General features: G+C 42.1%; 1 protein-coding gene across 7 annotated transcripts in view; it reads right to left on the bottom strand.

Annotated features, from left to right (window-relative positions):
- The window catches only part of CCDC92 (coiled-coil domain containing 92), a 40,597-nt gene that overhangs the window by 25,541 nt on the left and 1,277 nt on the right, over positions 1–13,779 (bottom strand). For 2 of the 7 annotated variants that reach the window (XM_069557660.1, XM_069557662.1), the window contains exons 2-3: positions 13,693–13,758; positions 11,832–11,957 (exon numbers count right to left, since the gene is read on the bottom strand). The exons of 1 other annotated variant lie outside the window; for it this stretch is intronic. The gene's annotated coding sequence lies outside the window, so the exon portion shown is untranslated. The remainder of the gene's footprint in view (positions 1–11,831; positions 11,958–13,692; positions 13,759–13,779) is intronic. 4 more of the 7 variants (XM_069557658.1, XM_069557659.1, XM_069557663.1 and 1 more) reach the window with 2 other exon arrangements.

Genomic DNA, 13,779 nt, shown 5'->3' with positions numbered 1-13,779 from the left:
AAGGCAGAACCACCTTGTACTGAGGGCTCACATGCCAGGCGCTGAGCTACCCTGAGTGTTAACAAACATTCTGAGGATTAGAGAGCCACCTCCTATCTCACAGGGCTAGCAAACAAGCTGAAGGGGTTAAATGAGCTCCTTAAAGTCACTACTAGCCAGGGGCTGGGTGGGGCTTCATCCCTCTGACTCCACAGCCACACCCTTAGCCGTGAACTCCTAGGTTCTTGGCAGGTGAAGGAGAAACGCGTGCATGCCTTATGGGGGCAGAACATCCTCTGCCCCATATTCCGCTTGTTAAAACTCTTCTGCTCTTTCCTTTTCCTATGTTTTAAGCTTCTCTAGTCTACATTTTTTTTTAAATAACTCTTTTTTGGCTTGGGCTAACCAGGAGAATGCTAGTGGTTGTATTTTTTTTTTAACGAGTTTTTTGAGTGGACCATTTTTTAAAAGTCTTTGTTGAATTTGTTACGATATGGTGCTTCTGTCTTACCTTTTGGTTTTTCTGGCTGTCAGACATGTAGGGTCTTAGCTCCCTAGGGATTGAACTCACATCCCTTGCATTGGAAGGCGAAGCCTTAACCATGGAAAGTCCCCAGGGCTTTTTCTTGATGCTCATGAAAAAAGCATGTTTCTTTGCTCCTAAGGCTGCAGAACCTCATTCCATAGTTCATCAGGCACTCTATCTATCAGATCTAGGCCCTTAAATCTATTTCTCACTTCCACTGTATAATCATAAGGGATTTGATTTAGGTCATACCTGAATGGTCTAGCGGTTTTCCCTACTTTCTTCAATTTAAGTCTGAATTTGGTAATAAGGAGTTCATAATCTGAGCCACAGTCAGCTCCTGGTCTTGTTTTTGTTGATTGTATAGAGCTTCTCCATCTTCGGCTGCATAGAATATAATCAATCTGATTTCGGTGTTGACCATCTGGTGATGTCCATGTGTAGAGTCGTCTCTTGTGTTGTTGGAACAGGGTGTTTGCTATGACCAGTGCATTTTCTTGGCAAAACTCTATTAGTCTTTGCCCTGCTTCATTCCGCATTCCAAGGCCAAATTTGCCTGTTTGCCAAATTCGCCAAAATGGCTGTCTGGGAAGGCCTTACAAATAGCTGTGAAAAGAAGAGAAGCGAAAAGCAAAGGAGAAAAGGAAAGATATAAGCATCTGAATGCAGAGTTCCAAAGAATAGCAAGAAGAGATAAGAAAGCCTTCTTCAGCGATCAACGCAAAGAAATAGAGGAAAAGAACAGAATGGGAAAGACTAGAGATCTCTTCAAGAAAATTAGGGATACCAAGGGAACATTTCATGCAAAGATGGGCTCGATAAAGGACAGAAATGGTATGGACCTAACAGAAGCAGAAGATATTAAGAAGAGGTGGCAAGAATACACAGAAGAACTGTACAAAAAAGATCTTCACAACCCAGATAATCATGATGATGTGATCACTCATCTAGAGCCACACATCCTGGAAAGTGAAGTCAAGTGGGCCTTAGAAAGCATCACTACGAACAAAGCTAGTGGAGGTGATGGAATTCCAGTTGAGCTCTTTCAAATCCTGAATGATGATGCTGTGAAAGTGGTGCACTCAATATGCCAGCAAATTTGGAAAACTCAGCAGTGGCCACAGGACTGGAAAAGGTCAGTTTTCATTCCAATCCCAAAGAAAGGCAATGCCAAAGAATGCTCAAACTACCACACAATTGCACTCATCTCACATGCTAGTAATGCTCAAAATTCTCCAAGCCAGGCTTCAGCAATACGTGAACAGTGAACTTCCTGATGTTCAAGCTGGTTTTAGAAAAGGCAGAGGAACCAGAGATCAAATTGCCAACATCCGCTGGATCATGGAAAAAGCAAGAGAGTTCCAGAAAAACATCTATTTCTGCTTTATTGACTATGCCAAAGCCTTTGACTGTGTGGATCCAATAAACTGTGGAAAATTCTGAAAGAGATGGGAATACCAGACCGCCTAACCTGCCTCTTGAGAAATCTGTATGCAGGTCAGGAAGCAACAGTTAGAACTGGACATGGAACAACAGACTGGTTCCAAATAGGAAAAGGGGTACGTCAAGGCTGTTTATTGTCACCCTGCTTATTTAACTTATATGCAGAGTACATCATGAGAAATGCTGGACTGGAAGAAACACAAGCCGGAATCAAGATTGCCAGGAGAAATATCAATCACCTCAGATATGCAGATGACACCACCCTTATGGCAGAAAGTGAAGAGGAACTAAAAAGCCTCTTGATGCAAGTGAAAGAGGAGAGCGAAAAAGTTGGCTTAAAGCTCAACATTCAGAAAATGAAGATCATGGCATCTGGTCCCACCACTTCATGGGAAATAGATGGGGAAACATTGGAAACAGTGTCAGACTTTATTTCTTTGGGCTCCAAAATCACTGCAGATGGTGACTGCAGCCATGAAATTAAAAGACGCTTACTCCTTGGAAGAAAAGTTATGACCAACCTAGATAGTATGTTCAAAAGTAGAGACATTATTTTGCCGACTAACGTCCGTCTAGTCAAAGCTATGGTTTTTCCTGTGGTCATGTATGGATGTGAGAGTTGGACTGTGAAGAAGGCTGAGAGGTGAAGAATTGATGCTTTTGAACTGTGGTGTTGGAGAAGACTCTTGAGAGTCCCTTGGACTGCAAGGAGATCCAACCAGTCCATTCTGAAGGAGATTAGCCCTGGGATTTCTTTGGAGGGAATGATGCTAAAGCTGAAACTCCAGTACTTTGGCTACCTCATGAGAAGAGTTGACTCATTGGAAAAGAATCTGATGCTGGGAGGGAGTGGGGGCAGGAGGAGAAGGGGACGACCGAGGATGAGATGGCTGGATGGCATCACTGACTCGATGGACGCGAGTCTGAGTGAACTCCAGGAGTTGGTGATGGACAGGGAGGCCTGGCGTGCTGCGATTCATGGGGTCGCAAAGAGTCGGACACGACTGAGCGACTGAACTGAAGGCTGCAGAAAATTCTGGACTATACTGGACTAAGAAACTAGTTCTATTAAGGAACCACAAGCTTACTCTGCTCTTCAGTGTGGAAATGTGTGTAAAGGTGTATACTTCTTTGGTTTATTATCAAACAAGTGTTTTAAGACATTTGGACTTTCAAAACTGTTGCTGACTCACTTAAAATGTAACTCCTAATTTCTAAAAGTTTGCGTTTCTAATTGTTTGCCTTACTTGATAATTTATCATCTTAGTAATACAATTTAAATCATTATCTGTTTTACTGACATTTTAGGGTTTCCTGATTGGTTAGAGGAGAGGCTTGGGATTTCTCGCTTCATACAGAAGGTTGAATTAAGTGTAGTTTCTAACACTTTCTTTATTCAGATGGAGATTGAGTCTGCCTGTTCAGATCAACAATTGGATGGCTAACCAGCCTGGGGAGGGGAAAGAGAGGAGGACGGGGACTCCTTCCTGAGACAAACACAATCCAGAGCGCTGAAAGTAACACCCCTTGGGTCTTGCTGAGGAGCTGGTCTGCTTCTGCAGCCTGACTGACCTGCTTGGAACACCCTCCATGGAAGACTGTCTTCTTCCTCGGAGAATCTATACACAGTCACTATTTTACAGCTGAGGTAAGATACTGTTGGTCGTTTTGGTTCAAAAAATACACAGAATAGGCATGTAAATTTTATGACTTGAGACACGTAAGGGCAATCAGAATTCGAGGGGGAGCATCCTCCTGGTGAACCTCAATTTTGAGTCTGACCAAGTCAGGCAGTGGTGTTCCTGGGGGAGACCGGCCAGGTCTGGAGACCTTGTGGGCCGTCAAAGCCGGGGAAAGGGCACTTCCGGCATCTGGTGGGTAGAGGTTGGGGTACCACTAAACAGCCTATGACACACAGGATGACCCCCCTCAAGGCAGAATGTTCTTGCCCCAAAGGTCACAGCACTGGGTTGGAGGCAGTCTAATCCGAGGTGGGCCTTTTCTCCCTCCTGACTTGAGGTTTATCCTGCTCTCCTTGGGGTTCTGGGATTGCTAGTAAACTGTGGGTGATGGAGCGCTCAGGAGGGACAGTCCCAGCCATGCAGCCTCCTTCCTATAACAGAGGGCTCCTGACCTGGGAGGAGAGGCAACAGTCAGTGAGAGACCACCAGGCTGCCTGTCTGAGAGGGTTTCTCCACACCTTCAACTCTTGGTGAGGTAGGTGTGTAGAAAGGCACTGCTTTACACATCTCACTGTTTTGCGCCAGGATATATGCATTTCCTTTTTTTTCCCCTTTTGCTCAGAAGAAAGCAGCTGTATGTAAAATTTGCATAAGAATACAACCATTTTCTTCCCACTATCGGAACAGCTTGAGATTTTGTTTTTCTTGTTTGAATGCTTCAGTGAACTGGGAAATGGGGAGGTTGAATGTAAGGTAATTCTGGAACCCCCCAAAGGGGACTCCAAATTTACAGTGATAAAGCTGCATATTTCTGCAGACGTTAAATGGATATATCCAAGTTGACCCAATATACACTTTCAACAGGGGTACTTTGATCTAAACATTCAGGGCACTCCTAGAAATGTTGATGTTCAGAGGCTTTAATGTTTCTTGAATGCAAAGGAATTCCTGTCTTAAAGGAGACCACTTTTTGTTACGGTTTTTAGCCACTAAGTTGTGTCTCTTTGTGACCCCATGGACTGTAGCCCACCAGGCTCCTTTATCCATGGGATTCTCCAAGCAAGAATACTGGAGTGGCTTGCCATTTTCTTCTCTAGGGGACTGTCCTGCTCCAGGAATTGAAACCACATCCCCAAGCCCAGGAGACCACTAAATACTTGCATATATCTTATGAGGGTTCTAAAGACTCCCTAAGAAATTTATGAAACCATACCCAAACTCTTAATCTTTTACATGTGGTGGCACTTTTAGAAAAGATTTCCAGGCTGGGAGAAATGAAACTACAGGCTTCATGGCCACCAGGAAACCCTGTTTACAAAAAAGGGCCATAATTTAAACTTTGTAATTTACACAAATATACTGGAGAAATTAAAGAAATGTATTGAGCTGGTAATTTAAAAAATGGTCTTCTACTTTAAAAAGGTCGATTCCAAAATACATTACTCAGATTATAAAATCCCAGTTTAGAAATAAGATACAGGTGCAAACTGAAAAGCTACTTATCTTCTTTAAAAAGCTTCTGTATTAAGTACAGGAAGGTATTCCAACAGAACACAGAAGATGCATGAAGAATTATTAAAATACTCTTGAGGCAAACCCTTTCATACATTGTTCAGTGACTTTGGGGATGTAAATGAAGGTTCTGTTTCCCTCTGTTGGGGGATATAAAATATCGCTGTGCAGTCTTTCAGTGGAGAAACCACCTTTCTCTGAACATCTGAGTGAGGCACCTCTAGGAGGACAGCTGAGAAACGCCAACAAGTAAAACTGATGCGATCCCGGCCACTACTGGAGCTTACATTCCTGAGGGGGGAGGGACAGATGATCCTACACATTATCACTTCATACCAAAAAAGCGGGATTTCTGCCAACAGGCTACATTAAACTGAAGTTACTAAATTCCTTACTGACCATTCTTAAAGAGTAGATAAATCTAAACATGAGCATACAAGTAAAATGAGCTATAATGTACGAAACTGTTCTCTATCATTTGCTCTTAAAAACTCTCAGACAATATTACATTGTGTTAACCTATAAAACTGCTCTATTTCCATTAGCTGGGTAATTTTTTTTTTTGAGTAATGTTTTAAGATGCCACACTTATCTGACAAAGTCTTAGTATCAACAGTTGCCTTATCCTTTAATGCAACTTATAGTAATATTTATTTTCTAAAATCCCTAATTCTCTTTGGACTGATGGTGAAGCAGTTAGCTAACTTTTTACCTCAAGATTTGTAAAGAAATTAAAATAGGGAAAACACACCTTATCACCTCAGAATTCCTGCAAACCATCTGCTCCATATTTGTTGTTACTGTTTGGTTTTTTCAATTTTATTTTTCAAATTTGAGGATAATTGCTTTACAATGTTGCATTGGTTTCTGCCATACAACAATGTGAATCAGCTCTAAGTATACACATGCTAGCTATTTTTGAACACTTATTTTTAAAGCCAAAATTAAGACAGTAAAATCAATTGATATATAATTGGCTTCTGATATGAAAACTACAATGTAAAATCTCTAAATAGTGCATTGTCATTTAAATATACTGTTTAAATGTACCTTCAACCACGTGTGTGTATGTATGGGTGCATCAAGGTATATTAAAGTAAATCAGATATAACTTGTGTATAATTGAGGAGAGAAGACTAGCAGCTCCCAGAACAGAACATCAGTCCCTGGAAGGCAGAGTTCCAGCAGAGAAGGCTCTGTCTTCGTTTTGCTTCCACATGGTCTGTCCACAGGCAAGACGTATTGCCCTCACTGCAACATGTGATTCTGCTTTTCCTTCTTACTTTTTTTTTTTTTTTTCCCTGATTCCCCTTCTGACTGTGGTCAATTGTGAAAATAGTGAGGGTGCCTCACTCGGGGAGGAACTCACGTTTCTAACGGTCTTCATGTTACCCTATGTTGGGGCCATTTCAGAAACATTCTCCCTCTGGTGAATGCCATGGTCAAGGCTGTCTTTGGCCAGGCATCCTTTGTGCACTGACCAGTCCCTCAGTCCCTCCTTTGTCGTTGTTTTCTGGCTTCACTGGCTTTTTGTTGTGGACAGCGGGGTTAGTTACCCTGCGGCATGAGGGATCTTAGTTCCCTGACCAGGGATCAACCTGAGTCTCCTGCATTGGAAGGCAGATTCTTAACCTCTAGACCACCAGGGAAGTCCCTGACCGGTCCCCTCTGGCAGCTCTATCATGCTGTACTTGCCCCCGATCTCGTAACCCATGGTGCAAGGGCCTTTGGAAGCTGTCAGGGGTCCCTGTAACTAGTCACTTTGGCCTTCCCCAGGCAGCACCTTGGCAGCTCCTAAGGATTTTTCTTATCTTGCTCCTGTGCCCCCGGCCTTGTACATGCACGTGTAAAGGGCTGCAGGGGATAATTCAGCAGGAGTGGTATCTTCCAGTTTCAGCAGTTCAACAGCACTGTATGAGATACATTATGTGTCAGGCTCACATGGGCAGGAAGGCAGGGGCATGTAGACCAAGAGAGTGGCTTAGCTATCTCCCCTTTAGAGGGGTGGGATTTGTAAATCTATTCAAATTTGTCTGATTCAAACAAGGAAAATGATTTTCATGTCACCACTTAGTAACTTCACCAGATGTAGAGGGTACCCATGTAGAAAGGGCTGACACAATGACCCTCAAAAAGACTTCTAAAATATATTTTTTTAATTTCTGGATATGGTACTTTAAATGTGTCTAGACTTATAACAGGAGTCTACAATTTATAGGTTGGATTGTAAATAAAGCTGTAAGGCCCTACACAGTCCCTGTATCATTCAGAATCAGAAGTCGCAGTTAACTGCCACAATGGAATTGTAGGGGAAAAAAAAAAAAAGGAAACCTGGCAGGATTTTTCAGAACTGGACGGAAGCAGCCAGGTGCCCTACTTACAGACTGTGAACACGAGAGCTTTAACAGACGAAAAATGGGACCTTCATCTAAAAAACTCAGTAGGCTTATGAGACTTTTTTTTTCCTAAGATTTTTTCTTTTAATGTGGACCATTTTTTTAAATCTTTATTGAATTTCTTACAATATTGCTTCTGTTTTGCATTTTGGTTTTTTGCCCTGAGGCACGTGGGATCTTAGCTTCCTGACCAGGGATGGAACCAGCAGCCCCGCATTGGAAGGCAAAGTCTTAACCACTGGACCACCAGCAAAGTCCCTTATGAGACTTCTAAAGGTAGAATTTTAATGTGCGAGGTGAAGTTGTGCTCTGTCACTGGGCAGTCCTGATAAAGGGCACTGAAGCATTTCATTCAGGCTAAGAAGCCTGGGTGATTCACTTCAGGGCTCAACAGTTCGCACTGCTGAATAGTTGAACCTTCCCACAAGGATACTTCTGTGGGCCGCTAATACTAACATACCAAGGCCTCACAGCATCTCTTGTGGAAAGAAACTGGCCCCAACTGCTTAACAACTCCTAATTTCACTCGGTTTTCCTTTGAGGTTCAGAGACAGATAATCTGCTTCCCACTTGAGTTTCAGACTCAAGATGAAAAGCCACCCAGGAAGGTCCTATGGGCCTCTGGGCCTACATGGGAAGGCCCTCTTCTGTGCCCATAGCCTGCTGGAGGGTAGAAGTCAAGGCGCCATTCGTTCCAGGCTTAGTCAATGAGCATCAAACTGCTGAGTTCCATTCTACAACTGAATGAGACACAAGAACACTGCTGAGCACACAGCACGTCTTCTGGAAGGTCTCACCTCTGGCCATATTTGTTCCAATTTAGATTCTATCCTCCCCCCCGCCCCACCCCAAAACCCCATGTCTTTGGCCTCAGACAGTAATGTTGCACTTTGCTCATCTCTGAACCAAGTCCTAATACCACAGCCTCACTATACTGAGAAATCACTTTTTGCTGAAAACTGATTCCAGCACTTTCTTGATGGGAATGAATTCCTCACTTGAAACAATCACAATTCAGAGGCTCAGAAGGATGACGTATCTTTTTCCTCTGTCATCAAAGACTATGTCCTACCTGCCTCCCCCAGCCCTACCCCCATCCAGTGCAATAGGACATGTCAGTGAGCAAGTATCTCAATGGCTGAAAGCTGCTGCTCTGTTCCCCAGGGATTTTCTAGTCTGCTCACCATGATTCAACCGAAAGATAAAGATGACTCACTATAGAAGACAAGGATTGACCCCTCCTTGAAAAGGACAGGCTCTGCTGTATTCCCAGAAGAGAAAATTAAAAAAACAGCAAAGCCTTTCTTCATCTTTCTCACCAAAGTGCAAGGCAGATATTTCTAAAAACTGGATCTATTCCCACATGCCACAGCCACTGAGGGAGACGTGACACCAGTGTCCTTTACCTGAGTTGATGCTTGTGATAGTTGGAGAAACAGGGACTCCTTCGATGTCTGGAGTGTGGCAGGAACCTCATCACATACACTCGTCATTGTAAGAGAAACTACATTGGAAACCATTAGAAAAATATGGCGGCCTCTGGATGATTAAGCCATGACAGGAATGGACCTGTACCTTGGGGAGCCAGGGTTTTCACAGTGAGGTTACATTCAAGGTGGCCCTTTCAGAGTGTGGTGCCACTCATTTCCAGGTGGACTGTGTGACTTTAAGAAAATCAGTACTGTAATAATCCTGGGAATCATCATTAATATGTGGTAGCAATGTCACATGAGAAATACCTCAGATGGATTTTCCTGGTGGTCCAGTGGCCAAGACTCCCAATGCAAGGGGCCCAGGTTTGATCTCTGGTCAGGAAACCTAGATCCCACATGCAGAAACTAAGATGCAGCGCAGCCAAACAAATAAAAAAGAAATGCCTCATAAATCCTCTTCAGTTCAGTTCAGTTCAGTCGCTCAGTCGTGTCCAACTCTTTGCGACCCCACGAATCACAGCACACCAGGCCTCCCTGTCCATCACCAACTCCAGGAGTTCACTCAGATTCATGTCCATCGAGTTGGTGATGCCATCCAGCCATCTCATCCTCTGTTGTCCCCTTCTCCTCCTGCCCCCAATCCCTCCCAGCATCAGAGTCTTTTCCAATGAGTCAGCTCTTCGCATGAGGTGGCCAAAGTACTGGAGTTTCAGCTTTAGCATCATTCCTTCCAAAGAAATCCCAGGGCTGATCTCCTTTAGAATGGACTGGTTGGATCTTGCAGTCCAAGGGACTCTCAAGAGTCTTCTCCAACACCACAGTTCAAAAGCATCAATTCTTCAGCACTCAGCCTTCACAGTCCAACTCTCACATCCATACATGACTACTGGAAAAACCATAGCCTTGACTAGACGGACCTTAGTCGGCAAAGTAATGTCTCTGCTTTTGAATATACTATCTAGGTTGGTCATAACTTTTCTTCCAAGGAGTAAAATCCTCTTACCTATGCAGTAAATAACAGGGGTTCAGCCTGCATTTAGAAACAGGGTAGGGAGGAACTCTGAAGAGGAAAGGATCATGGATCTTACATGGGTCTAAACGTAACATCTTAAGTGTTGTCAAAGAGGCAACAAAGAGAAAGATTGTAGCAGCAGAATATTCTATGCCTAGAATTCCATTATTAAAAGCATTCTTCTATTTTGTTTTCTTTATTGTAGCTTTTAGCATCTCAGGCTTGTTCTTGTGTGCTGCTGCTGCTGCTGCTGCTGCTGTGTCGCTTCAGTCGTGTCCAACTTTGTGTGACCCCATAGACGGCAGCCCACGAGGCTCCCCTGTCCCTGGGATTCTCCAGGCAAGAACACTGGAGTGGGGTGCCATTTGCTAGCTGATAGAATTGCACTGCTCACTCCCGAGAATCAGCTAGTAGGAAGGATCTTGAAAAGAGGACAACACTTATTCCCTCTTCCCTTACAGGCCCAGAGGAGTAGAGAATTCTTGCTTCAAATGGTTATTTCTGATAAAGTGGTATACAGGGATAATCATAAAAGTATTCATTTGCTCCCCAGTGTGGAAACTTGGGTAAAAACATGAACTCTGGTTTTCTGATTAACAAATGGGTCTTTTAAGACATCTGTGAGATGCCTTCAGAGATTATGCCGAGGTTCTGTAAAATGTAACCTTTCACCTACAAAAAAGCTGCTTTCTAACTGGTTGTCTTACTTGATAATTTGTTGTCCTGATCATAATATTTAAAACAGCATCTGCAATTTTTTTCCCCTCAAGGAATAAATCAATACTCGTAAGGTGTCCTTATTTGATTTTTTGGTTGGCCAGAAGAACTTGGTATTCTTCTCTTTTCCTTTCATGCATAAAGTATAAATAAACAGTGCATCTCTGGTTCAAGCAAATTTTTAAAATCTTTATGTTATTTAAATAGTCACACCCAAATCCAGCTGGTGGATAACACGCACAAAAGCATGGGACAAACTCATCTGCTAAAGAACAAAAGTGAGTAACTTTTTTAAAGTTTTTTTTTTAATTAATTACACGTATACATTAATTCAGAGCTGTTTTACCACCCCCCCCCCAACTTCTTCCTAAATTGAAGAGCTCAGAATCTGGTCTAACTCATGTTCCACTTAAATCCTTGTGCAGACAGTATTTATTGGGTTCTCTACTGTTCACAGGAACCTCCAGCTCTGCTCCTGGACCACAGACAGAGTCCTAACCCCACTGATCCACTTAATACATGTACTGTGATTGACAGTGAATAGCCTCATCTTTGTTGTAACAGACAGAGCATCATTCTTATCACTGACAAATCATCATTCCCAGGTTTGGGCTTAGTACAAATGGGACACATCTTTTCCTTCTTCAAACACAAACTCCAATTCACCTCATCTTTTTGGACCACTGTGATTCTGCTTCTCAACTGTGTGTTTTACCTGCCAACATGTATGGGGGAGACATATGGGAAAAAGTCAAGTGCAACTAAACTGTCAGTGGATATGACTGGACTTCTGGCTGTGAAATTTGAGTCATGTTTGAGTAATGAAGTAAACAAGCTAAAATGCAGCACAAGCACAAGAGTCAGCCCTTAACCAGTATCTTTCAAAAAATGATTTCAGCTAAGAAAAAAAAAATCTATTCATCTTCATAACCTGCTGACTCTTGAAAGAATGACTGACATCATTCCATTTAAAAAAAAAAAAAAAGCCTCTCCCGCTTGTCTTCCTAGAAAAGGGTAATTTTCCTCTTGATTAAATGTTTATTATAGAAAATAAAAGCCAAGAGAAAAAATCATGCATAATTAAGAAGAGTCTTTTAAAATAAGACACGGGATGTGAGAGTGCTTTATTACCTGTAAAGCCCCACACAAATGCAAAGAAAGTAGGCTTAGAATCATCTCTGGTATCAGGTAGGCCTCTGTCCTGGTAACAGTCTTCCGAGGAGGGAAGTAGGTGTGTGGGGTGTTGTCATGCCCAAACTGCAGAAGTCAGAGTAAGAAATAAAGAGATACCACGATGCCCTCCAATCAGACTGCCACTGCAGTCCCTCAGCCCCCCTCAGAAGACCTCTCTCATGCCAACGGGGGTACCTCCTAGCAGCCATTCCTGCCCAGCAGGGGACCAGCTTATGCAGAAAATCTGCAGGGAAAGAGCAGTCCCTTCTTGCCTGGACGTTCTAATCATTAGCAACTTGTGCTTTTTACGTCAAAGTGAAGTCTGCCTTTCTGCAAGTACTACTTGCCTTTGTTGGATCTCATGGAAATACTCTAAAACACACAGAATCCCTCTGCTGCTGACAGACCTTGAATATTTGAAGACAAATAGGACACATTCACTCCTCTGCCCAACCTTTCTGCTGGTTTAAACATCAAAGCTGGAGATGTGAAAATTGGTGTCATTAAGCTAGCACCTACCTAACTAGTCTGGAATGGTTAATCTGAATCAAATATTTATTGCACACTTGGTGAGGGAAGCATATAAAGGCGCCTAGTTTCTGCCCTTTGAGGATACCCAATCTAGTAGATAGAATTAATCTCGGTTAACAAACATAGTGTATCCACTATGTTTTAAGGACTTTTTATGGCTGACCTTGTTCCAGATAAAAGAAAAAAGGCTTCTTCTTTTCTTGCCATATGAGAAAATGATAAATAAATACAAAAATAAGTATGTCTAAAAAGTCTTGATGCTGTTAACATCAGTATTGCCGCAAATGCACTCTGTCAAGTAATGATGATGCTAAAATGAATTTATCCAGTGAATGACAGACGAAAGTTATGCACCCACAAGAGTGATTTTCTGCCATAAGTAAAAGTATTCATTTGTTCTTTTTGAAAAGAATCAACAATAAAAATATCTAATTGCCAAGAAACCTGTTTGACTGTTGTATCTACAAACGATACAGTAAAAAATCTCATATACACAAATTATTGTCCAGTACTTTAGATATTAAGTATGTCTAAACTAAATTTACTAATTACATCATGATGCAGAGGAATAATAAAAACTATTTTAAGGTATTCCAGTAGTGTCTATGCACATGTAAACGTGTATAAAGACACACACATATAAATTTACCACAAACCTTTAAACCTTCTCCCCAAATATATTTCATATAAAATGAACATTTAGCCAAAAGAAATAAATTCAAAACATCTTTGGAGGTAAAAGTCACTTTAAATGTTAGCATTATTTTCCTTGCAATTCAATGGCAAGACAATGCAGGGGAATTCTTGATTGTGCAAAACAAAACCCATTTAATAAAACAATAATAAGTCTCTTGAAATACATTTCAGACTTAAAAGTCTTAAAACGGCAATTCTAGCATTAACACTCTTACAGGTAGGTTTCTGGAAATGAGTAATACATTACGGTAGGACAGTTGGGCGGCTTGTATTTTGTTATTAAGACTGATTGCTGCAACTTAAATAACAACGCGATCACACTTCCTCTTAAGGCCACTTCATTTCATTATAGAAATAGATCATACTGCCCAATACCAAAGCTTCTTATTAATACAAGTCAGCATGAAAACAGGTAACTTAGATAAACTAGAGTAACTCGCTGTAGTAGACGGCGGCTCTGTAGCCGAGCCTGGAGCCCTGCTGCATATTTGCATTCCGCTCAGTTTAATGAATCACAAACAAATCGTTATTTAGGGTAAACTAAAGCTCACACCAAAGCTTCAGAAAAGGGCTGTAAAGGTAGAGTACTTACGTAAAGGGTTATCAGGACAGGAGACAATGCAACTTATCTGGGAGGGTCTCTAACGTCCACGGGGTGCTAAAACGCATTTGAAAAGGC

The sequence above is a fragment of the Ovis canadensis genome, chromosome 17 (assembly GCF_042477335.2).
Source record: "Ovis canadensis isolate MfBH-ARS-UI-01 breed Bighorn chromosome 17, ARS-UI_OviCan_v2, whole genome shotgun sequence".
Classification (NCBI taxonomy): domain Eukaryota; kingdom Metazoa; phylum Chordata; class Mammalia; order Artiodactyla; family Bovidae; genus Ovis; species Ovis canadensis.
The sequence above is the reverse complement of the archived record's forward strand: the minus strand, read 5'-3'. Positions and strand labels throughout refer to the sequence as shown.